Raw genomic sequence first — 24,671 nt, 5'->3', positions numbered from 1 at the left:
CTCGCCGACTGAGCGAACTTATTTCGCCGCCTATCGGGCTGTCTATTTTTTTTTTTTTTTTTCTTGTGTCAATGTTTGTGTATGTCCGGCTGCTGCGCTTCTCACCCAATTGACCTTCGCGCCCCGTGCTTACGGGGCGCGCGACACGCTAATCGAGGAGGGCTCGAGGTTCACCCTCTCGTGGAGATCTTAGCAACGGCCTTTCCTGTCACCGTTATCGAGCTGCTCGCAGTCACTGTCCTTGAAGCAGCTCAAAAAGAAGAAAGGCGTGGCAAGGGCCGAGCTGCATGCGCAGATGCGGGTGAGCATGAGCTGCGGCATAATCCTTTAGGGCTGGTAGGCCTCGGCTTAAATTTAAAAGAAATTGAAGAGTGAAAAACGCGATCGGCGCGATAACTAGCGACGGTGTTTGCGCTGCCGTGAATAATAGCGAAAGTCGGCTTTTGATTCGTTCGTATCTACCTGATGTGACTTTCGGAGTTAATCGTTTAGTTTCAGGCGCGCACATGTTCTCTTGCCACATCCGAGTTTGAAAGACCTGCCGCACTAGCGTCATTAATTAAGAGATAGAAATCGCGTGGCTGCAATTGATAACACGCAGGTCGGTGATCGCACTTAAGTACGTACACACGTTTTCCTCGATTTGTTGAATACCCCGCGTGGCGTGCATTTTGTATATGCCTATGCCCGGAGCCAGCGACGATGTTTTACAATTCCGAATGAAACAGCAGGCATACATCTTGCTACGCAGCCGTCGTGAGCGCGTGACCCCTCAGTTCTCTGGCCTTGGGGAAAGCAAACCTGAATGCGTAATGCCCCCCTCATAACCGCACCGTGATGAAAGCGTTTGAGTCTCCTCGGATAGTGCTGTCTGCGGTGCCAAATGGTCTTCAGAACCGGTCTCGCGTATAATGCTCAACTGGTGATTTCCCTGAGAGGTTGCAGCTACTCTGTGCCGACGGGCATATAGAAGCGACAGGTCTGCCTTAATCCGTTCTATTACGAATTTCTACGATTCACGGTTTGGCGCAACACGGAGCCACTCTAGATGCAGAGACAGCCCATATACTGTCTGTTGCAGTTCTTGTCGGTACGGACTCGGTACTACGAAAGCACTAACGAAGCATTTCCGAACAACGAAAAAAGTTTATTACGTGATCTCTGAGGTACATTGTGTAGTTTCTTTTTTTTTTTTTTTTTCAATCTGTGCAATATCTTTGTGACCCGCCAGAAAGCGCGAGTGAATGAAAGGCACCACGCTGCATAATAACCTCCGTTCCTGTACTCCCGGATGCTTTTGTCTGCCGGAGGAGTCAGCAGTAGTGACAGACTGCTATCACCGGAGGCTAATAGCACCCAATATAAACTGCGTGGAATGCTCCTGTATTGTGTTAGCTAGGCGAGTACGCCTTGCGTGGCCGAGCCTCCCTTTATCTACGCGAGTCGACTAGGTAGTGTATATACAGCGGTCATTGTTGATATCGCAACGCTCTGCCGCATCTCTCACGGTGTCGTTGGTTGCTTTGTGACTTGAGTCTCGGGTACAAGGCTTCAGCATCGCGGCGCGGTAATCTGCAGAGCTCCACTGGTGCTGCAGGATGACATGTTGTTGGGCAATATTTGGGCATGCCTATATAAGCACATAATGCAGCGTGACGACGCAACCATGATTAAAGACACGTCGCAGGCGCTCACAGATGCATGAGACTGCACTTGTCTTGCAGGTCCGGGCACCTAGGAAAACTTGCGCGAGAGACGTCATAAGTATGGGCAGATGAGCACTATTGCTCATGAAATCTAATCAACCGACTCCTTACCGTCCAGACCCTCATTTCCTTCCCTTTCGTCCATATAGCTATAACCGAAGGATGATGTAACAAACGCGCTGGTCGTCCAACACCTCCGATGCTGATGTTAATGCATGTTGTTCCTTCTCTGTATGTGCTTGCGTTGTGTCTAGTTAAGGCAGACAAGGGGATGTGTGTGCACTTATCGGCATGCTCGTTGCCGCTGGTGCGATGCTACTAATTTTGTCTTGCAATTGCATCATATTTAGGAGCATCATAACGTTCTCCTCCCTATCTTAAATTCCGTAAGAGTATAGTCACAACCTACCTGAAGCAGATTTAAAGAACGCGCTGTGTCGGCGTAAAAAGTAACATTTGTTCGCTGAGGAGCTCTCGAATTATTTTGTCAGCCATTGTGCCTACCGCTTACGCGTGACAGCGTTTTTTTTTTTTTTTTTTTTTTTTTTTTTTTTTTTCTTGTAGGCCGAGACAACGAATCTCAATTAAAGATGGTCGCGCTTGTTTTCTCTTTTGCTTTATATTTTTGCTCGGCAACCTGTCATTCACTTGTTTCTAGTATACGCTGAACTAGCCATTATATATAGTGCTCCCCCCCTCTTGACAACACGGCAGACGACGTTGTTAGCTCAATGCCACGCTTGCCACTAAACGTTCATAGCCAGTTTCGCTTATACCTTCACTTCGGTCTTTCTCGTGAGCTGCCTCGTCGAAGGCACTTCCTTGTCAGTCATGCTCAGTCAAGGCACTGCATAAGGTCGCCGGCAATTACGTCCTTTGTTTGCGCACCCCGCACTATCGCGAGATGACACGTGTTGTTTCAAGGATATGTCAGCCAGAAGGGGCTTCCGGCGTTCTTTTATCTATATTTTTTGATAATTAGCTTCGCTACTTTATGCAGCGTTGACTTGCTAAAAGAGCTGCTCTCCTAGACTTCCGCATATTACTTGCAAGTTTGGGCACCTGTTCCACCGCTGCTGCAGCAATCCGTTAGAAAACCAAGCGAAGACTCCTTGCACAAAGTTTACAAAAAAAAAAAAAAAAAGAAAAGAAACTCTCCACTGGGAATGCGCCAAATCAGTGGTGAATGCACAGCCTATCCTACTCATCAGAATGTCTTTTGGTTCATAACGAACGAAATTAGATTTAAATAAACGATGGTTTGATGCGTATAGGTTTTCGCCATTAATATATTCTTTGAATGTTTGTGGTAGCTTTATAATATGATAGTAGTCTGCTGGGCCAGTTGGACCTGTATGACTGCACCTTGTGATGTGTTTGACAGCGTCTGCGTGAATCGCTGTTTTCGTGAATAACTTTCCAATAAACATCAGCTGTAGGTGAGCGTCTGTCAGGTCAAGTCTTTCTTCACCCCTGCCGTTAAATCGCTCATACGTCTACGATATGTTTTTCAACAAGTGGTGCTCCGCTTTGTGTAAAGAAATTCGATGAGACCGTGTTGGAGAGATTGATAATGAGATTTAATGCGATTCGTCCTATCTTTAAGAAAGACATTCAGTGACTGTATTTGGCGCTTAACCACAACCGACCGTTGTCTGAAAGCGTTATTTCGAGCTGGACTCATCAGATGGTGGAGGACAGTGTGGATTGTCTGACAGTGCTAATTCAGTGTCCGACTCAATCATAATCAGTCTATTTTGTTTTTTCATTTTTTTATCATCTGCTTATTCTCCGTCGTCTAAGTGAAAAATCAGATGTATCCAAACTTAACCAGAGCCCTCCACTGTATAAGCTATTTTACTGTTCACAAACTGGCCCTGGCAATATTTCGGTTTTCCTTGCAGAGATATGGCGGACTAGAAACACGTTGTGAGCCGCGTAGCATTGCGGCAAAACAGAATGTCGCAGATTTCAACAGTGTTTCTGTGTAGCTAATTTACAAACTTACAAATCGATATCGCCGTACATTACACGAAACATTATAAATAGCACCGTTTGAGCCATCATACGCATTTCTTTCATTTGAAAACGCAGAAAGCGGCGTCTCGTACGTTACGGCAACTTGAACACATCCCCCCCCCCCCCCTTTTTTTTTTTTTACATCATAGTAGGCGACAGGACACGTGACCGGAACTTATTGGGGGTCGCAGGCACACTCACACTCTGCTAGACGCGTGCAGAACATTCCGTACGGTGTCCCTCGCGGTCCTAAGTGCAGATGTGGGACGTTGAACCCTCAAAATTGTTGGAAAGCTGTCGGCGTCTATTCAGGACGTCGTCTTTGCATCCCTTAGAGCCGCGAACACCCGAAACTCGGAGCGTGCACGGTGCACGCCGGCGGGCCCACAGTGTATGCAGTGGCTGACGACGCGTGAAAACATGCTTGCTGGAGAAACGAAAACACGGAAGCTACGTTCTTCTGTATCGTTTTTTTTTTTTTCCTTTAATATATTTTCGCGGCTTTCCGTGGAGCTTCTACGCTGGCCAAAGGTAGCATAAATACTGCAAATGAGCCGACCTGTCTCTGCCTTATTTTTCTCGTTCAGAGCTGTAAAAGAGGTGAAAAATAAACAAGCCAACCAACTTAGGATACATGGAGGCACCGACGTTTATTTTGGCTTCCACGCTAAAGTAATACATGCGCGCGGTTTTAGGCAGGTTGTGCGGAAGCGGCAGCAGCGGTAATAAAGCGCAGGAAGAAAAAAAAAAAACGAAAAAGAATGCGAAATTTTGAGAGTTAGTATATATAGCTCAGTCTGTTTTCGTGAGTTTTTGTTTCCTTCTAATTTAATTATATCGACTACCTTGTTTGGCCGTATACGTGTACTTATGTATACGCTGAATAATTCGACACGCGACGAAAATTAAAAGTAACCATGCTGTATATATGTATATTGCAAGTGCTTTAGTGCTGAAAGGTGTACGGGCAAGAAAACTAGAGATCGGCGCGTTCATGCAGATAAAATAACGTAGCATTGAACGGGCCTGTGTACAGGATAGGAAATTGAATCGTTGGGTAACTTTTTCTTTCTTTCTTTTTCTTGCATCAGCGTTATCGAATTTCTTGTTTTTCTCGCAGCGCGGCTAAGCGAACACGTCCCTTTGCTTCGCTGTTGGGCCGTGTGCGTATTCGATACCGAGCGCGCATATGGGTATTGCGCATATTTGACGAAATAGTTAAGTATCCGTTGGTCGTGCACTTACACAAGCAAAGCAGGCCAGTAAGAACAAAAATAATAAACAAAATGTCATCGTTTGTTCTCGCAAACACGAAACGCATTTCAATTATCATTCGCTCTACCGTTACCTTTGCAGGGGATCTTTTTTTTTTTTTTTTAGTACTAAGCTTGGTACTAGGTAGGGTACAAAGTCGCAAATATGCGCTGTTACACTTGTTGATTGTCGCTACGCCTTGATTATTTAGAGACGGCTTAAATTTCACGAGGGAGGTCCAAACGCTATATGACAGCTAGGACAGACGCCTGTGCGCCATATAGCCTCTCCGGCGTGTCGCACTCTGTCAAGGCCTTTGTTTCAAGTTTGGCCGTTTTCAAAATTTTAAATTGCCAAAATTTCCCGGCCAACTTGCTCAGACTAATATCCTGTAGCACACATAGCTACATGTTTATAGCTTCGTTCTTACCTTCGGGCAAAACATTACCTTTCTTTCTTTCTTTCTTTCTTTCTTTCTTTCTTTCTTTCTTTCTTTATTTCTTTCTTGTGTTCGCTAGTGATTGTGCGCATTATTTGTGACACTTGTAAACAAGCTTCCACTGTATACGCGTGTCCTCACTTCAGGAGAAAGGCCACAAGGGCCCTGGAGGAACGGAACACGCGATCAACTTTTTTTTTTTTTTTTTTTTTTTTTTGCGAGCTGGTTGCAGATCGAACAGGTGCCTGCACCGGAAAGCCAGTAATTATTCGGCGCCCGAAATGCAGCTCCGGAAATTAACGCATCACGACTGCAGCAGCTCGTATCTGTCGATGAAGTGAAATTGCGTTTTTTCTTACCTCTCTTTCTTCCTTTACTTTTATTTTTTAATGTATATGTGTGTGCGTGTGTGTCCGAGTCCTTGGAGAGGCGGTGGGCCCTTTTTTCCGTTGCAAGATTCTTTCCATTCTTCTCTCGACAATGAGAATGTATGAGGTGTCCTTGCCGTTCCGAGAAGGCCCGATGTGGATGAGGAGATAGGGGAAAGACAAAAGGACAGACTGAGAGAAAAGAAAACTGAAATGATGCGGGCAAAGTGGAGGATGAATCTCTGTGCAGTGGCCAGTGTGTGCGCGTATAGTAACATTTGCGCATACAGTAACACCTAATGCGAGCGAGTTTTATATGCGTGTACACATAAAAAAAAAAAAGGGGGGGGGGGAGGGGGAAGCTTCGCTTTCCATTGTAACTTCGGTCACTGTGCCAGCCATACATGCCTGTTTACCGAAAAGCTGGTACAAGTCTCTTGTGCAGCTGGTACCACTCTCTCCTTCAGATTGTATAGTTGCCCCCTGCTTTGTCTTCACCAGGCGAGATGTGTACCGGTTTCGCTGCTACTGGCACCGATCTCTCGAAATTGTAATCCCCGTTGTCCCCTGCTGTGTTTTCTTTGATTGTACAAGCGAGACAGTTGCTCGAGTAAATATTTCTTTAATGAAGATGCCATATGACTCAACCGCGGTACCGGCTGTATTTTCGCGGCGGTCGTTTACTTTACGGTCTCCTCGAGTAGCGAACCGCGAAACGTGAACTCGTTGAAACGTACAATGCCTACAATTTAATAGCAGGTTAGGTTACTTCGTTAGAGTGCCTTCACTAGACCTCGCTCCAGTGTTGGTCTTTGCAGAGCGTCAATTGCTTCCATGGATCCGCTTGCTTTTTTTTAGACTGGTTTTAACAAAAGAGGATGGACAAAAGTTCTTGTGAATTGAGTAATAAAACTGACACGATAAGAAAAGCAACGGCTACGCGTTGTAGAAACACAGTGACCCTATTATTAAGTGCCCTGCGGCGACTGCGCACAAAAGACTGGGAGCAAGCTATCTCGAAACCCCCCGCACCGTATATAGCCCGCCCCGCGAACTCCGTGGAACAGTAGAACGGAAGGCGAGAATGATAAGGATTGAAGAGAACAGAAGCGAAAGTAGCCACTTCCTTTCCTCCTTCATTTTTTTTTTTTTTTTTCGGACCACACAAGAAGCCGAGGAACCGTTGTTTAGATGTCTTTATTTTTCTGTTTTCTATCTCCCTCGCTCCTTTATTACTTCTGTACTATAGTACACGGTCGACCGGGACTCGAAAATCGACGTCGGCGAGCACTATCATCACATTTTCTCATTTTCGTCTTGAATCGCCTTTCTTTTTTCTCTCTCTCTCTCTTCCCAATTCTCTTTCGCAGTCTGTTCCTTCCTTTACCTTTCGGCGCCTCTCCTTCGTTCGTTTGCTCATTAGCTGCCCTCACTGTGGTTCGATCTATCGCCTCTCTCTTTCTGATTCTTTTTTTTTTTTTCCTTTATGCCTTTGCTTTCTTGGTTCTTTTTCGTTCCGCGTTTCTTGTCTGCCAGCCGGCAATGCATCATTGAAGAACTCGCTGCGGCCAGGATCGCTGGAGCGGCAATGGCCGGGGCCAAGATAGTGCGCGCGGTTGCTCGCCGAGCCTGCGAGCGCGTTATGTGCGTGCTCTCCGTGCGTGCGCGCGTTTTCGAAAGGCTGTGGTCGCAGTCTCTCTCGCGCTGGTCTGGACTGCATTTGTGCGGCGTGGCGCTTTTTTTTGTCTTTTTTTTTTTACTTCCCTCGTTTTGCGTGGTGGAAGCCGGGATAAATCGGTTACTGTGCCACATAATCCGGCCTTGGCGCCCTCTCTGAGGCAGTATTCGACGAGGGAGAAAAAAAAAAGAAAGTGTGATATAGTTGTATAGCGAGCATTGGCTGACTGAAAATGACCTCGCGCTATTATTATTTTTTCTCCGATTCGTTATAGGCTTGGCTTCAGAAATTTGTTTCATGAAACTTCTTGGTGTCAACGGGCCTCGGCGAGTAATAAATCTGTGTGGGAAAACTTTTGGTGTCTCATGTTAACGAAAAATAGGCTAAAACTCGTATAAGCCGGAGAAAAGAAGTGCCGTGTCTCTGCCGCGCTTCTCAAAGTTTCGGGAGATCCGAAGAAAGGTCTCGTCATAAGTCGTATAGAGATAGCTGTATAATCAATTAATGAGGCGCATATACAGCGTGGTGAAGTCGTGCATCACGGGCTGGAATGTTTCTTTGTTGGGCGGCCTTACTTTTCGAGTTATGCAAACGTGACAGGTGACGAATGCTGCTCATTACGTTGTTCAAGTTCACAGCATGGGTGCGCCGAATAATTTTCAGGAAAAAGAAAGCAAGAGCAAGGAAGGAAAAGAGAGAAAGGCCGCGGACATCGCAACTGCCTCGCCTTTCGGTGAACGCCCGAACTGTCCCGCGGCCGCACAGATTAGACGGAGAGGCTAGAAATAATCAAGCAGTCCCCCACCGTCATCGATAAACATATTTCAAAATCAATGCCCCAGTCGTAAGAAAGAAAAAAAAAAAAGGGGGGGGGGGGGGGCAGGGGTCCAGCCGTTTCCCCCTCCCCATTTGTTTCCCTCCTCGCTTTGCATGGGGAAACGGCGAGATCTCTCGAGTGGCACCTGTCTTACACTTGCATGACGAGCTCGGCGCGATATATATCCGGCTCTCGTGCCCGTAGAAAGCCGTCGCTGCGCTTTCACTAGCTCGCTCCCTGCGCTTTGTGCGCGAGGGGACACCCCGTTCAGGCAACCCCGCCGTCGCAGCTGGTGATGATTCTTTCCTCGGAGCTCGTCGCTCGCTTTCACTCTCTCGAGTATACGTGCGTCAAGGCACAGAGAGATGACGAATCCTGGGATATGCCACGCTGGCGTTCCCTGTGCGACAGAGCCTCCACGCGGACGGCGCAGCGCGCCTGCTTCCACCTGTCAGGCGTGTGCGCTGTTTTAAATGCCGCGGGTCACGCACGAATGTCGTCGTCGTCTCCCGAGTGTCCGCGCAGCTTGGCGCATCTCTTCCGGCCCCGTCGTGTCGTCTTGTGGGAGTGACGTGCTCCTTGCATGAAGCGAGCTCCGAGAAAACGGGAAAGAAGGTATGAGAGAGTACAGTTCGTGAGGCAGCGAGATTTAGAACTTTCGGAGCAAAAAAAAGAAAAAAAAAAACTTTCACCTGTCAGCACTCAAGTCTGAGTGGGTGCCTCGCCTGTTTTTTTCTCGAGCTGAAAGGGGTGATGTGATGCCTTCGCGGAGCGGTGACACGAACAAGACACCCGCAGCACCGTAAGTGGTGTTCGAGCGAATCGTCGCGCTCTTGACCTGCGACGGGAGTGCGTTCAGTGATCGTTGTAAGCAGAATTAAATCTATATTGCAGTGCAAATCACTGCCTCAGTCCTGTCCACATACGCCTGCCGCGCCCTCGCCATTGCTATTTGTCTGTCGAGACTTTAGAAACGTGCCGGGGGGTTCGACAGTGGGCAGTAATTTCGCCTTATAGATGTCGTGCACGTAAAGCAGGCACATCATTCAATGCAGTATAGTAGTATACTAATGCAGTATAGTACAGCATCACTACTCACATGCATCGCTACTCACGTATACCCACGTGACTTGGCAGCCTATTCCTGTTTTTTTTTTTTTTTTTTCAGTCCGAAAGTTTCTCGAAGGCGTGCCAGCTTGTAATGGTTTGTCTGTGAGACAATTCAATATTTATTTCACTTTAGATCTAAGCGACATCGTGCAGCATCCATAGCGCTTGGTGGCTGCCTCCGCACTGTGAACGTATGAAACGCTGGTAGGTTACGCAAGCTGTACGAGACAATTTGATTGAATGGATAGCGCCACAGTGAACGGGATACTTTAACTCGCTCGACATGCATGTTTACTTCTTACTGAATTTGAGCGTTCGAGCGTATACTCGGGTGAATGCCCTTTTCCACCCTCATCGAAGTGTACAGTACGCAACTGCATGCAGTCTGAAAAGCGGACAGCCCCGGTGTGGTGTCAGCCTTTCGAAAAGAGGAGTTGTATTTGTCAAGGGCTCTAAGTTTGTCACACACTGCCCGGTGCGAATCTTGCGCGTGCTTCATTATGGAGCGTTAATTTCCCTCCCCACCTATAGCTGTCCTCAAAGGTGGGCCGAGTCGTCCGCGATTTCGAGTTTCCGACGCACCCGCCGTTCGTGTGCGTGTGTCACTTCGAGTTAACCGTCGCGACCGGGCAATGTATTGCATTCTCTTCCCCGCGCACTTTTCTTTCAAAGCTTTATCGATTTCTTTTCGATTTCTCAAGTCGACTCGAATTAGAACGCAATCCACGCGTTGATTGGAAATGCAGGTCGCCCTTCGGCCGTGTGCAAGATTGGTTTTCGAGATTGGTTTCTGGGCAGCTTTGCACTCGTGTGGCTTAAGTCGGGCGGAGTCGCGAAGGGAGGAGGGGGAAGAGGGGAGGGGGCACCTGTCGTGACAGACGTTTGATAGAGCGAGAAAACTTTAATGGGCTCGCCTGTACAGGCTTCGCATTTGTGTGTGGATGCGCTCGCCCCCTTTTAACGCAGCCTCTCGTAGGCTGAAAATTGTGAACTAGGAGTCATTCCAAAGGGGGGAAAAAAAAAAACAAGAAAAAACACAATGGGTGGGTAGGGGGGGGGGGGGGGGTGATCGATGGGAGTTGGTTTGATGCTGCCGGTCTCCACTTAGGCTACATTCTTTTTATACGTTGCTTCTGCTTGTTCACATTCAACTGACATGCGTCACTGCGCGTTCGCCGTCGGAATTTATGCAATTTTAATCTTTTTTTTTTTTTTTTTTTTTGGGGGGGGTACTGTCGTTAAGCAGTCCAAATACAATTTCGGACAGCGAGTCACACGGTGGGGTATACAAGTCGCACGTAAAATCTGCGGATATAATTCCGGAAATCCGAAAACTTCGCGCTATTTTAGAACGATGGTAGAAACGAAAGTGACCGCTGTGAAGGCGCATTTTCAACTTAATCGAGCTTTTTGATCAAGATAATTAACGTTGGCTGACGATGTCGGCCAGATTAATGTTGTTCTCAGCTGTGCATTTTCCACCCGCAGTATTGATTGTTTGGTTATGCTTATTGTGCTGCTGAGCACGAGATCGCGGGGTCAAATCCCGGTCTCGGCGGCCGCATTTCGATGGAGGCGAAATGCAAGAACGCCTGTGTGCTTGCGTTGTAGTGCACGTTAAAGAACCCCAGGTGGTCAAAATTAATCCGGAGCCCTCCACTACGGCGTGTCTCATAATCAGAACTGGTTTTGGCACGTTCGATATTGGCACTGGTCTTGGCAAAAAAAACGAAAAAAAACGAAAGAAAAAAAAACATCGTGACTTAAATTATGTACCGATGCGAAGACGCTCTCAGTGAGTCAAAGCACATCGCCTGTCGTTTTCTTTTTTTTTTTTTTTAGAATGTCGAATTGAATTTATTTGCCACGGTCTTGCGCGAGACTGAAGGCAAAAAGCTGTTTAGGCAAGGTTAAGGGTGCCTGGTCACGGAGTGACCTCGAACAAAAGGCAACGCACACTACTCACTCAAAGGGGCTAGCTGTAGCGCAAAACAACACAGCAAAAGAAAAGAAAGAAAGAAAAAGGAAAAAAAAACTGCTTTTGACAGTCGAGGGCTTTGTGAAGTATCCATGGTAGTCCCCTCTCGAAACGCAACCCACCCTGATTTATTTTTACTAACCGAAAGGTGATTCATCGCTATAAATTTACAAATTGCAGCACGCCCCCTCCTCACCTCTTCCCCGCGGCTTTTTGGAGCGTAAACAGGCGGGGATAAACAGTGGGTAAAACATACTGCATGGGGAAGGCCATGTTCGGTAATGTATACCCTGGGCGCGAAGCATGTTTTGGGACGATTGACCCACGAGACGCATAAGCACCACGAACGTTAGACACATATCTGCAGGATCTTGGTGTAACATTCTTACCCCAGCCGCTATAGTCAACCCAATCAGTTATGGAGGCCTTATTTATTCGCTGAATTAATTGGCTAGAAAACCTGCCGAATGCAGAGATGTTCTCTATTATTTTTTTACTGGACCGTGTACGGCGTTCTTCATAAATTACTTCTCAGCCGCACACTGAAAATTAACCCGGCCATTATTCCTGGCCTAATTTTTAAGCGAAGCTTTATATAGGCTCATAAGTGTCGGCGGTGGTGGTGGTGTCACGCTGAATAGTGGGCCGATCCTGGTGGTCGTGCAGAAAGGGTCCAAGCTCAATGGCACATACCAGGGACAAAAAGAAAGAGAGGAAGAAAGAAAATCACCAGGAAGGTTAGATACACACACAAGCTTCGCTTACCCCCATTTTCTCTACAGAGGAAGGGCTGGTGATTTTTTTTTTTTTTTGTCATTTCGCGTCGGTTATGTTCCGACGTGTTGCGGTAAACCTGAAAGTAATGGAGTGCAGATGAATATCGTTGTACTCGCTAGTTCTTCGTCCCTCTGTGCGACCATGCGTATACTGAGCACACCAAAAAAAGGGGCTCTCGAGAGGTACGCGCTAAGAGAAGCAAGCTTGAGGCATCCGGTGTCCATTCTTTATTGCGCGATGGCATCGTTCCTATCTCTTTCTCTCACCCCACTTCAGACCGCCTCTTTCCCCCCCGTTCCATTTTGATTATTTTTGCACGCCACTCGTTTGTGCCGTTCAGTTGAAAAACAAGTAAAAAAAGAAGCGTCCCACCACTGCCTCCTTCAGAGCCGTTTCTAATTAAATTTCCCGAGCTCCGTGAGCGGCCCATCATCTCACAATGTCCGCAGTCTCCGTTCTTGTCTTCGGAGTTGTGTTTTCTTTCGGCATTTCTTTTTTTCGTCACGCTCCTGTGGAGTGCGCCGTCTTTTTGTTGCCCAAGGGCGAAAAAAAGAAAATGGAGGGAGTGAACGAAAAAAAAAGACAAAACTAAACTGCGCTTGGTCTTTGTATCTTCAAGCAGATCATTTGTCGTCCGCCGAGCTTTTGATGTGGTCACGTGCGGAACGTTATTGTCCTTGCGGGCCCGGCTATCAGACTACGTGGGAAAACTTCACCCAGCTTGCTTCGTCGCGCCTTCTATCTTTTCGCGATTTTATATTTCTCGCCGCTCCACTTCTGTCGCTTCCACCTGTAGTATATTATTCTCGTGGGACTTGATACTCTCAAGATGCTCAGCGTCACACGCGTTGTGTAGCGGTCGTATCTCTCATCGTTAAAAAAAATAATAAGAAATGCATTGGTGCTTGCTATTCTTCTTAATAGTTGGAAGCGACATTTTATCGTCGTCAGACTCACGTCAAGAAAAGACAGCGCTGTCAGTTACAGCGGCTCATCGTTGTCGAGAGCTGCCGTGTTCAAACATAAGTTGCTTTGGAGCAATATTTAGAGGCAGAGGCCACAGTGTGAAACTGTCACTTTGTGCTCCAGCTGATCATTCAATTATAGCGCTATATACAGTGGAATCTCGTCGATACGATCTTCACAGAAACCCGAATACAAAACGTATCATCCGAAAATCGTATTATCCGAAATACATTGCTCCTATAAGACATTGTCCAGGAAAAGAACAAAAACACGTATTATCCCGAAAAACGTATTATGCAGTATCTTATCAACGAGATTCGATTGTGTGTGTGTGTGTGTGTGTGTGTGTGTGTGTGTGTGTGTGTGTGTGTGTGTGTGTGTGTGTGTGTGTGTGTGTGTGTGTGTGTTGCGGTCTTCGTTGAACATTTTGAAGTCACCCTGAGTGTCGAGGTTCGGCCCCGAACCATGTTGCAGGGCTTCCCTATGATAGCAGGGTGCTCCGACAGGTCAGGACACTGTGAGGCCGTACTCAGAATCTGGCAGGGATCCCATGCGCGGACCAACTAAAGTTTCGGTTCTGCGCCGAGTGACCTTGTAAATTCAGACAAAAACTGCGCTTTATTTCCTAACCTAACCGCACTGTCCTAACCCTACCGCATTTCGTTTGCCTTGGTGCAAATCGCCTCGTTTTCATTACTTTCTCATATAGGGATGAAAAAAGGCAGAATTCGTTAAGGCGAATTTTCATTGGTGTTTAATTTAAAACACAGTTGATGCTAACGGTGGGTTGAGACTCCCTCGGGCCATGAAGTCTTTGCCAGAAGTTCTCAGGCCACTCAGTGTCTATTGCAGTGTCTTGATCTGCATATAGCTTGCAATTGTGAGCCCTGGAGGCTGCGGAGAGATCCTTTCCTCTTTTTTCCACCTCCTTCTAGGGCAATAGCATTGCCACTAACGTGCCTGAACTTAGCCCAAGGGCGGTAGAAACTATGGTCACCAGCGTATAGGGGTCTGCACGGTAACATCCGACGATTACTGTGCATTATTCTTCTCAGTTCGGATTCTTTCTGGTTCTTTTCATCGGTCAGTGTCTTTGTCTCGCAATGGCAGTTTAAACATGCTTTGAGTATGCAAATATTTGCGGGATTTAATTTTGCCTTCGTGACCGCGATTCACACTTGCGGTCCTAATTTTTTTGCCGCCCGCCAAGAAAGAAGAGAGAAAAAGGAGGCTGTTGCGCGCTGCAGCAGCCTTGGCTCGAAAATGCTTGCCAAGGTAGGCGGGATAAACTCCCGCGTCTCCGCTTTGCTCACTCGCGCTCGCTTTGCGCTCGTTACGAAACAAACGCGCCACGTAACGCGTTATTCACGCTGGCACTGTCAGCACTGCTGCAGTGTTATAGGAGCTGTAGCTTGCGTAAAGGCGTCCCACTTAATCCTGCTGTTCCCTGCAGCTGCGAAGCACTTCCTTTACGGGTCGTTGAAGCCCGTCGCCTTGGCTGAAAAAGACCGCGTGCGCTTTGAGGAGGGCGATGATGAAACCAACGCGCTCCCGAAGTCCTGTTGCGTTCTCGCCGTCTCTCACAAATCGCGGAATTGCAGCCTCTATACGAAACTGCAGGTATATCCCTGCCAGTCTCGTAATTCTGTTACACGGACGACAACGCCGTGATTGACAGATGTAGACAGCGACGTGGATCCGGCGCTCTATAGGGACAAGCCGCAGGTTCTAAAGGGTGTACTCGCATCTGTTGAAAACCCGCACGAGGTTGTGTCTGTCGCAGCCTCGATCGATAACTTTGATATTTTGTGTATCGTTCCATTTATTTTTATTCCAACGCTCCGCCGTGGTCCGTGCCCTTTCCTTTACACGCCGTCGCGTTGGCTATGTAGCTTGCAACGTGACTGCTCGATCACGCGGTGCCTCGGCGTAATGCCGCGGGGTCGTTTTGTAAGAGCGTCGTCGCTCACCTCTCGGGTGACCGGACCTGTCTTCGCCTCTCGCGGTAAGCGGAGCCAGAGCATCCCGCGGAGTCCTTGATTTTCCCCCATTGTAGTCACTTTTTTTTTTTTTTTTGTCCGCGTGCCTCTTACATCACCTGCTTATACGTAAGCCGTTTTCCGGAACGGACCTTACGGGTATACGCAGCGCGTTACCACCCAGCGCCTATAAAATACAAATTTTACTCTCGCTAACGGGGTAGGGGCGTAGGAGGACACCGGTCGTCGTGGGTACACATGTCCCTCATTATTTATTCCCTGCCCTCGAGCATTTCGCTAAATCGGGGCATGTCACATGTCATATACACGCGCAAGAACGCTGCCAACGTAAGGTCACCGCGTTCCCCTATATCCGGTCGGCTTCTAATATTAGCCTTAAGACGGCAAGGCGAGTTACAGCCCTACGGGCATATCTTACCGAATCTCTTTCTCATAGTAGTGAGCATGCGCAGCTGAGCTAACGCGTCGAAGTAATCGTTACATGCAGGCCCGACCTAAATTTTGTCGCGGTCAAGGTCGTTGTGCTTTGTCCAATTAGTATACGATGCGACGTTACGTGACATGCAGCCTCGCTGGTTGCTGCAGCCATAATGCGTGTTCAGATCAGGCGTTAAGTCCCTGCAGTCGCTTATACATTTTCACTATGCGAGCTGGCTGGCGCGAGTGGGCTAACCGAAGACATTATATGTCACGCGCGTTTCCCTGAGGACGCTCGTGCGTCGAGATGTTTTCTCTATATATACCACCACTGTTATAAGAACTGATTGAAGGTCAGGAAACTTGTGCAGACTGTGAGACATTGGTGTGCGCACCGTTGCTTTGGCAACATAGCTCTAGCAGTGTGATTTTTCGATATTTTCAACAACGTCTGGTGACAACCACTGGCGATATCTGAACCATGCGCTGCAGGCGAAGGCCAGGTTTGGTTTGTCTCTCCGCGCGCGTCTTCATATTGTGCTAGCTGCTGCTATAATATTTGCAACTTTACTAACACCTCGCAAGCGCCGCGGACTTGGAAGCTCTGTGTACTTGTGACGTGTATAGTGGTGTCTATAGCTTAAGGTTATTCGAAATGGGAACGACTTGCTACATTTAACACACCCTATCTAGATTATTTAGGTATAGACAATACAACATTTTCCCAAAGTGAAAAAAGAAAGCTACATTATAATCCTTCAAATTCTGAGAAGCATGCAGATACATATACGCTCGGAGCCGAAAAAGAAAAGTGCCATATCCGCGACCGGTGACGGCGGAATGGTGCCCGAGGCACAATGGAGCAGCAAATGGAAGGAGCTCGAAGTAAAGAAGATAAAGAGGTCTCACTAGTGGCGCGGTCTTTCCGGTGTAGCTTGAGCCCTGCACAAGGCACCGCTAAGGCTTTTTTTTTTTTTTCTCAGCGCCCGCGGCGAACACGGCTCTCACAAAGGCGCCTGCGAGTAAAATTTTCAAGAAGCGAGAGATTGAAACGTAATGCGACAAGGGAGCGGAAGTCTTCGTTGTTAGAAATGGCGTGGAAGGAGAAAATTGAGAATAGTGGGGGGGAGGACCCGAGGGGTGATGGGCAGCGAGAGATTTCTTACCATTCGCTGTGACGTACATTATCTGTCATTGCACCATGGTTAAAAGCTGTATGCGTATGTTCGTCACACATTTGATATTCTAAGGTCGAACGCGTTGATCATTCGTTCATAATGTATCGCAAGGTTTGATCGATCGTTCGGAGCAAATAATGAAGCGAAAGCCTTCGAACCGGAGCAGACTTTAACGCTCAACAGTGCGCAAGCTCGTTGTGTCGCGGTTTCATTGTCCGCGCTACAAAAACTCTGCATTGCCGGAATCCAGAGCTCAGTCGTAACGTTTCCAACGACTGGAAGGCTTTCAATAGGGACCCCTGCGCACCGGAAAGCCATGATATGTGACACGGCTTGCCGCTGTACTTATTGAGGAGTTCAACAATGGACTTCACCTGGGCACCTCACCGAAGCACCACAGGGGTTGCCTTTTTATGTATGTTTACTGGACGTTATAAAAAGCGAAACTGAAGTTTCACAACTTCGCGGTCATCTTGGCTTTAATGACCAAGAGTATCAGTCAGTGTATCGATCGATCCCTGACGAAGGTAGATTCACCGAACGAGGGACTGCGAAGATTTCTCGTGATGTGTCCGAAACTGCTCGAAGAGGGGATTTTTGGTATATGGTAACGCCCATGTCACGAACAACAGGCTTTGAAATTCGGGAAGTAACTGCCCGTTGAAGAATATCTTGGAAGACGCAGGCGCCGGGTGGCTTGCGGTGCAGTGAAAACGGATGAGGCCCCTCCTTGGTCCCGGTGCGGAAGGAGCCCAGGGCCTCACGTATTCCTTCCTCGTGCGGCGTTAAAACAACGGAGGGAGGGAGGGGGAACACGAGAAGGGTGGGATACGTCTGGTATACATAACAGTGACGCAGAGTGAGGGCGGCAGTGGAGAGGATGAACTGGAGAGATGACTGCAAGGAAGGGGGGCAGAAGGGGCCGCATCGTTTCGGATGGCGTAGCGGCTGGGCTTCGCAGCCAGCTCTGCTGCTGCTCGAACACGCTCCGGACGTTTTGATGCCGCGACGGGGAGAACCCTGTAGCGCCCGGGGCCCCACGAGCGTTTGTCGCCGCCTTGAAGCCTTCTCTCTCTCTCTCTCTCTCTCTCACGGCCACGGCCAAACCAGACGCTGAAGAGCAGCGGCACCCAAGTTAGAAACCATCGCTCTGTGCCGCCTTTGCGACTTCGCGATGCTGGAGAGACACGTTGTGTATTATAATCCTAACGTGTAGCTGGGATGCCATGGGCGTGTCTTCGCAACTTTGATCGCAAACGGGCAGTCTTCGGGTGACTGTCATAGCTGTGTGATATGTAGCTGTGCCGCACAGCCGAATGTGTTGACGCCCTGAAGACTGAAGAACAGACTCTTTACATGTCAGATTAAACTAACTTTGAAGCGGCTGAACTACAGCGCACGTCACGTTGGAATGTCCTTTAGAACTAGTAAACGCAAACGGCCTAGCTACTCTGGAAATGAATTTGGCTACACTGCGCGTGCGGAAATGAGCAGAATTGTTGTTTTCTTGCGTAATGCTGAGCGTGGCCTGTACTGCCACGCCAAATCAAGGCTTCAAGGATTCAGCATTCAGTCCAGGAACATTTGGAAGCGCATTGTCCGTCAAGATGTCTGTTCGACACGAGGACTTTGGTGTCGTACACGGAAGCTCCTTCAAATCATATGACTACCCACTTGCACATTCAGCCAAAGCCAAGCAAAAAGTCTTCAACACGGTAAGTTGACCGAAAAAAAAAAAAAAAGGCTGGGGCTATCTTTTTCCTTTTTTTTCAGTAAAAATGAAACTGGTTCGTTTCGGCAGCTATCGAACATGCTCGCTATGGTCACTTTGCTGTTTCATTAATTCCTATAGGCCGACAGAGATGCGAATGGTGTCTGTGGATTTTTCTGCACGGCCGATGCGTTGCACCCCGTAGTAGCCAGCTTTCACGGTCATCTTGACGTAGTAAACGGCAACTATTTGAACAAACTGTTCCTCTCAGTGCGCCAACGAGCAGCATGTGGCGATGCCAGAGGTCGCATGCGACAACATACAACGTGACGACGCACCTTGACAAGTGCTAAACACCGCTTAGCGTGGATATCGCATTGTCCTCTATCTTGAAGTGTAGCTTACACGTGATTTTGCAGACGTCGACAGTGCGCGTCATTGCGAATGGTTTATTAATAAGCTCGCTAAGCGTCCGTCACGACCAGGGGACTGACTGAGCGCATTTCAAGGTGACGCCACCGAAGGGGTGCCCTGTGGGACTCGTGGTGAAACTGACAAAGGAAATTTTGGAAAGTGTTCTATCCCACAGACGAGTAAATATAGCGCCAGGAACGGGAGAAACCGCCGTTGCTGTTCGCTTAGAAAAGCCGCGGGAGGGAAAGAATACCGAAAAGGGGACGTACGTCGAGAAACTGCGCGAGTCAGAAAGAAAGCCTTCATCTTGGACAGGAGAGGAGGAAAGGGGTGGCACCGGCGTCTTCATTTCGTGCCGAGCTTCTTGCTGCAAACGGGGAATCCCACGAGCGCGAGTTCCCCAGCTTGTGTTGTCGTTGCAAGAGCGAACAGGCTCCGCCAGCGCGTCACTTGGTCGGGCTCCGGAAGGAAGCAAACACGGGGCCGAGATGCAGGGTTGACGAAGGGGCTAACGGGCTCGTCCTTGCGTTGTAGCCGCGTGCGAGTAGTAAGACGGCTACAGGGGGGGTTGTCTCGGGCGCTGTCTGTACCGCTAGCTTGTTTATTTACTTGTCTGGGTGGAGCAAATGAATTTTTTTTTTTCTTCTCTTCGAGGGAAGGCGATGCGTGCGGCGCAGTCAACGAACTCCGCACGACCCCGCGTTCCCTCTCTCTGTCTTGGTAAAAGAGTTCCTATCTCGTCGCGCGAGTCGTGTGTATATAGAACTGACTTTCCGCTGCCTGCCATTGTCTTTCATTGAAGCGACTGGCTATAGGTAGGTAAGTAACGCAGCAGCTTTCTAAATGAACTGCTTCGCCTGGCGACACCGATCGCTTCCGAAATTGATGTATTGTCCAGCACGTTCACCAGCCGTGTACAGGTAGAGGGGTTCTGCTTAAGGTTGTTGATTGTTGGAGTGATCACTTTACACCCGCAGTGTTGGCGTATCCTGACAGCGAAAGACTGTCTCCGCGCACGCCTATAATGCTTAAAAGCTGTAGGGCTTTAACAAAAAAATATCAAACCAAACCTTTCGAAATGCATTGAAAGTGGTGCCCATTCAGCGATAGCACTCTGAGTGCCCGTGCTCAGTTTTTCTAATGATTTCATTACTATATAATGTTTCTTTTTTTTTTTCTTCTAAAAAACGAGTGAAGGCACGGGGTTGTCTCCAGATTGTCTGCGTGAACCCTCCTTTGTCAACAAACTTCTGGGGAGTGAGCTCGAGCTCTTTCCTTTCTTGGGAAACTTATCTTGCGTGTGCTTCATTTTTTTTTTTTTTAAATCCTTATTCCCCAAACAAGCCTGTCATCACGATCGCTGCTTGCGCTTTCGCTGGATGGCAGGCAGGCATCCAGCCATTCGGCACAAAAACTTGAGTCGTAGCTCGGGAGCGTTGTCCAGCGCTCCGTCCACTCGCTCGGCCGAACGAGCACACATGACGCGTGACGAGAATCCCGCAAGAGCCGCCTCTCCTCGCGCGCGCAAATGCGAGTCACCGCAGTGGGGTGGAGGCTGTGTGCGTGTGTGCGTGCGTGTGCGTGTGTGTGTGTGTGTGTGTGTGTGTGTGTGTGTGTGTGTGTGTGTGTGTGTGTGTGTGTGTGTGTGTGTGTGTGTGTGTGTGTGTGTGTGTGTGTGTGTGTGTGTGTGTGTGTGTGTGTGTGTGTGTGTGTGTGTGTGTGTGTGTGTGTGTGTGTGTGTGTGTGTGTGTGTGTGTGTGTGTGTACCGGCGCTGAAATATGCGCTTGCTTTCGCGTACGCTTCCTTGCTTCTTTCTCCTTCGTCCACGCTGTCCCCCCCCCCCCCCCCCCGATTGTGTTTTTATATATATTGCTCCGCTTGCGCGTGCTGTACATAAGAGATAGGGAGGGTCCGGACACCGTCGCCATAGTCGTAGGACAGACGTTTCCCGCCTCTGTTTGTACGGTCGGCGCGGGCCATAAATGAGGTCAAACTTACGCGCGTGTGAGTGCACGCCGCGGTGAAATGCGGAATCGATACTAACCCTATTACGGACAGCTGCCCGGCTCGGGTGCCTCCTGCCCTCCCTCTTCCAAACCTTCCGTTCAACGCCCACCGCCTTGGTTGGTGGTGGTCGTCGCTGGCCCGCCCTTCTTTATTATTATTATTTTTTTAATTTGGTCTTCTTGCGCACCGGGGTTCCGTCGCTTCCGCGATACGCACGCCGTATTTGTGCCGGCAGACCATGTATGTATAAATACACGCGGGATGGCGGCGCGTGGTTCGGGCCGTGGTCGAAGAAGACGCGCGAGATTAGCGCGCCTTCGGGGGTGCCTGACATATCGGCGCTGTTCCCTGGCGCGCGCACGCGAACGACACGTCGTTCGTTTTGTCGAATGAGTTGACGACGAGCGCTGTAACGGCAAATCGCGCACTGTGTTCTGGGGGCATCGATCCGACGTAGTCGGTTTTGTTCTTCGGGGCCCGCTCCTGTAGTATTATACTATAGGAATAATAATAGCCCGCTCGAAGTGGTCATTTGCGCAGAAGCTGGAAGGAATTTGATTGGAACTCGCGCTCGACTTGCTTCTTTGACGACCTCATTAGGCGATTCGCGTCTCGCTCCGACGTTCAGCGCAGACTTGAAGTTAATGAGTCCTTGTTTCTTTTTTTTTTCTTTTTTTTTATTTACGAGGAACGCAGTTGCGAGTGACGTAATTAAGAGATAGAGTTCCGAGTAACTGCAGCGCTCGTGACGTTCTGCGTGGGACGCAGGTGCCGCCGACCCAGAAAAGACACATGGTTGGAAACGCATGCGTGTGACATTTTCATAATGGCGTTTTTTTTTATTACTTTCGTCGTTAATTCTTCTAAATTGTTACATTTCGCGAATTCATCGCAGGGCATACTGACTGCAATCATGACTCTTTTTTCAATGCAAGTGCCTGTTTTTTTTTTTTTTTTTTTATCTGTATGTATAGCGCATGATGCTGCCAACGTACACATAAATTACAGTGATCGCCGTTTCTGTATCGCCGTTTCAAGACGAATGTATTGCGAATATGCGTAGTCGTAATGTTTTTTGACATCCACCGTTGCAACGATGAGCGGTGAAAATGAATCCGTAAGCAGTATAGAGAAATAGTGACATCTCTTTAATACGTTGGGTCTTTGCGCGTCGTGAAGCCGTCATTCAAAGCGTAACCGCTTTGTCCTTTTATGGGGAAAAAGTAGGCGCTCCTGCAGCCACGTCGGCTGTTGCTCGTGTGGCAAGAAAGAGCCTCCGTCATCGTGACGGAAGCGCCCCGGATGACGCACTTGACCCGACCTCCTGCGCATGCGTAGGAGACGGTTATACCTTAATTTGGTTCCTTGCATGGCAAGCGTATGTTGCATGGTTTCCGGATCGCGTGATTTCGCGGCCGCGCCAGTCGATGGCTGTTCTGTGCACGGCAAATGCTCGTCCGATGGGAAAGGATGAGGGGCCCCCTCGTTGGTTATTGCCGGCGCTGTCAAAATGTTTTCTGCTCCTCGCACTCGTCGCCGGAAGACGGCGTGATACGCGTCAGCGCACATCGGCGCTACGCGAGGGGATGACGTCTTGTCAGCCTGACGCATTGTTGTCTGCTCCGTGAAGGCTACTAACCGCGGAGGTAACTGCGCTGCATTGACTCATTCGTGCCCTTGACACGCGAGCGCTTAGAACCACTTCTCGCGTAAATAAAATCGCTGTGTAGCTTGCCGAGCGAGAGATAAAAAATAATTGGTATACGTTAGTATAAGGGATCAAGCCCCACTGTTCAGAGGCTCGCTGCCCGCTCGCATCATTGCCGTTTCGATGTGTAAGTGACCAGGTACAGTTGATCCTCGATATGGATGTGACCCAAGTTAGGCCACTCGGCAGATGGGGTAGTGTGAACTTGGTTTTGAAGGGGAGTAATGGCGGTCGGGGAGTCCGCATTTTTTTTTTTTTTTTTCAATTTAAGCAGGCGAAACGTGCTTTGTTTCGTAGAGAATGTATGATTGTTATGAATCATATAACCGTTCTACAGCGAACGGTTAACGCTCTTGCAATGTGCTGCGAATTGATGCGGAGGGCAGAGCATTCTGTTCGTTGTTGTTGTGATACTGCAGCGACCCAAGTTGCCGTGAAAGAGGTTCATTGAACAGCGCCACATACCCAGCGGCACATTCTATACCCACGGGAACGGTCCACATTTTTAGGATGCAGCACCTCCGGGATTGGCCTACATTTTAGTCTGCACTATCTTCGGGGTCAGCCCATGAAAAACGGCTAGGTAGTCGGCCAGAGATAGTCGTTACAGAAAACTGGGTTGAACTCGCCAAGACTGCTTCGCATTAAAACACGTATGTGGTGTTACGGCGCCCGTTACAGTGCTTGCGATTGGCATGGGTAATCCGTTAGCGGTCCCCCATACAAAATGCTTTGGCTGGCGTTAATGCAGTATTCGTTCGTTCTTGCCTGATACGTGTGCCTTGTCGTCTGGTCAGTTGCGCGGTGATATATCGGAACAGCCTTCTGTTCTCCTGATATGATTTGAGGATGAGTGCTTCTTGCTTCAGGGCCTTGTTGAAAACACAGGCGGAGCCGGGGCGTAAGTGTGCAGATCGACAACGTCCATCGAGGTGTTGCCTTTAGCACTGCCGCATGAACCCTTCGGCAATCTACTTAACCAAAAATCACGTGTATGTTCTTTGCACGGGGGGAAGGGGGTGGGGGGGGCGTCGGCTACACCTTGTTTTAGAGGCAGAAATTGACCGAAAAAAAAAAAGAGCCACGCGTATCCTTCTGCAGCCGTCTGTTTTATCAAGCGCCCGCTCCACTTCCCCCGCTCGCTGCATTAGCCTCGTGCGGCGCCTTTCGCGCTTGAAGGGCGTACACTCTCTTATTATCCTTGTTAATATGCTCATTGCGTGTTGCGTCTCGTGCATGAGTCACTTCACCACTGCGGAGCTGTTCCCGCGTGTTCTGTACGGAGAACTTTTTTTTTCCTGCGCATGTGGCTACACGCCGCCATAGCATAATAACGTGCGCAGGGTATTCATCTAAATGGCAGCATGTGGTTGTGTCCTTATCAGACCACGCGGGGCGACAAAACGACCCCTTCTCCGCCCAGAAAGTCAGATGAAGCATGCCCTCCTTTCTCCTTTTAGTCTCTTCCTCGCGATGTTTGTTATATATAGTAGAAAGGCGGTCGCGCCTTTCATATGCATTCTCTTTCCATTGCTTCTGCGGCAATTTTACTTCGCCTTCTTTCATTTTGTACGGGCCGTCTCTATTTCTACATGGAGACTGCTTCTTCCATTTACTGTGGGGCAGCCGCTATTATGGCGCAGGGGTGTCCGCATTTGAAAGAGAGAACGAAAAGTTGAGAAAAAAAAAGAAAGGAAACATATAGCGGTAGAAACTTAACGCCTCCCCGCTCTATCAAAGCAGCAGACGGCGCCGTTCTTCGAATAGCGCCATATTGTCTTCAGGCACGCCCTTCTATATACGTACGGCTAGTTTTGCGAATGGTCTCGGTCGCATTTCGTTTTTTCTTTCTAAAACTTTCTTCTTTGTACTGTCGCACTGAGTCAGCTGCGTCGTCGCCTGCTTATTCAATAGCGCTGCTTCATTATCTCGTCCCGAGCGCCAAGCATGCTCTCCTGACGACGGGTCGTTCCTCTTTTCTTCAACGCTCGCGTGGCACTCTGGAGGCTGCGTCGTGGGAACAGCTATGCCAGTTCTCACTGAGCGCATTTGTCAAGCAGGCGCGTATATTGTCGCCCTCTCCGTTTCCTCTGCTGGCCTCGCTATCTTGATTCCTTGAATGT

At 48.7% G+C, this 24,671-nt stretch overlaps 1 protein-coding gene across 1 annotated transcript in view; it reads left to right on the top strand.

The window, feature by feature from the left end:
- LOC119442370 (furin-like protease 1, isoforms 1/1-X/2) overlaps positions 1–24,671 on the top strand; it is a 184,004-nt gene that overhangs the window by 114,831 nt on the left and 44,502 nt on the right.

The sequence above is a fragment of the Dermacentor silvarum genome, chromosome 2, assembly GCF_013339745.2.
Source record: "Dermacentor silvarum isolate Dsil-2018 chromosome 2, BIME_Dsil_1.4, whole genome shotgun sequence".
NCBI classification, from domain to species: Eukaryota; Metazoa; Arthropoda; class Arachnida; order Ixodida; family Ixodidae; genus Dermacentor; species Dermacentor silvarum.
Note: the sequence above shows the minus strand (reverse complement) of the source record. Positions and strands in the feature narration are given on the sequence as shown.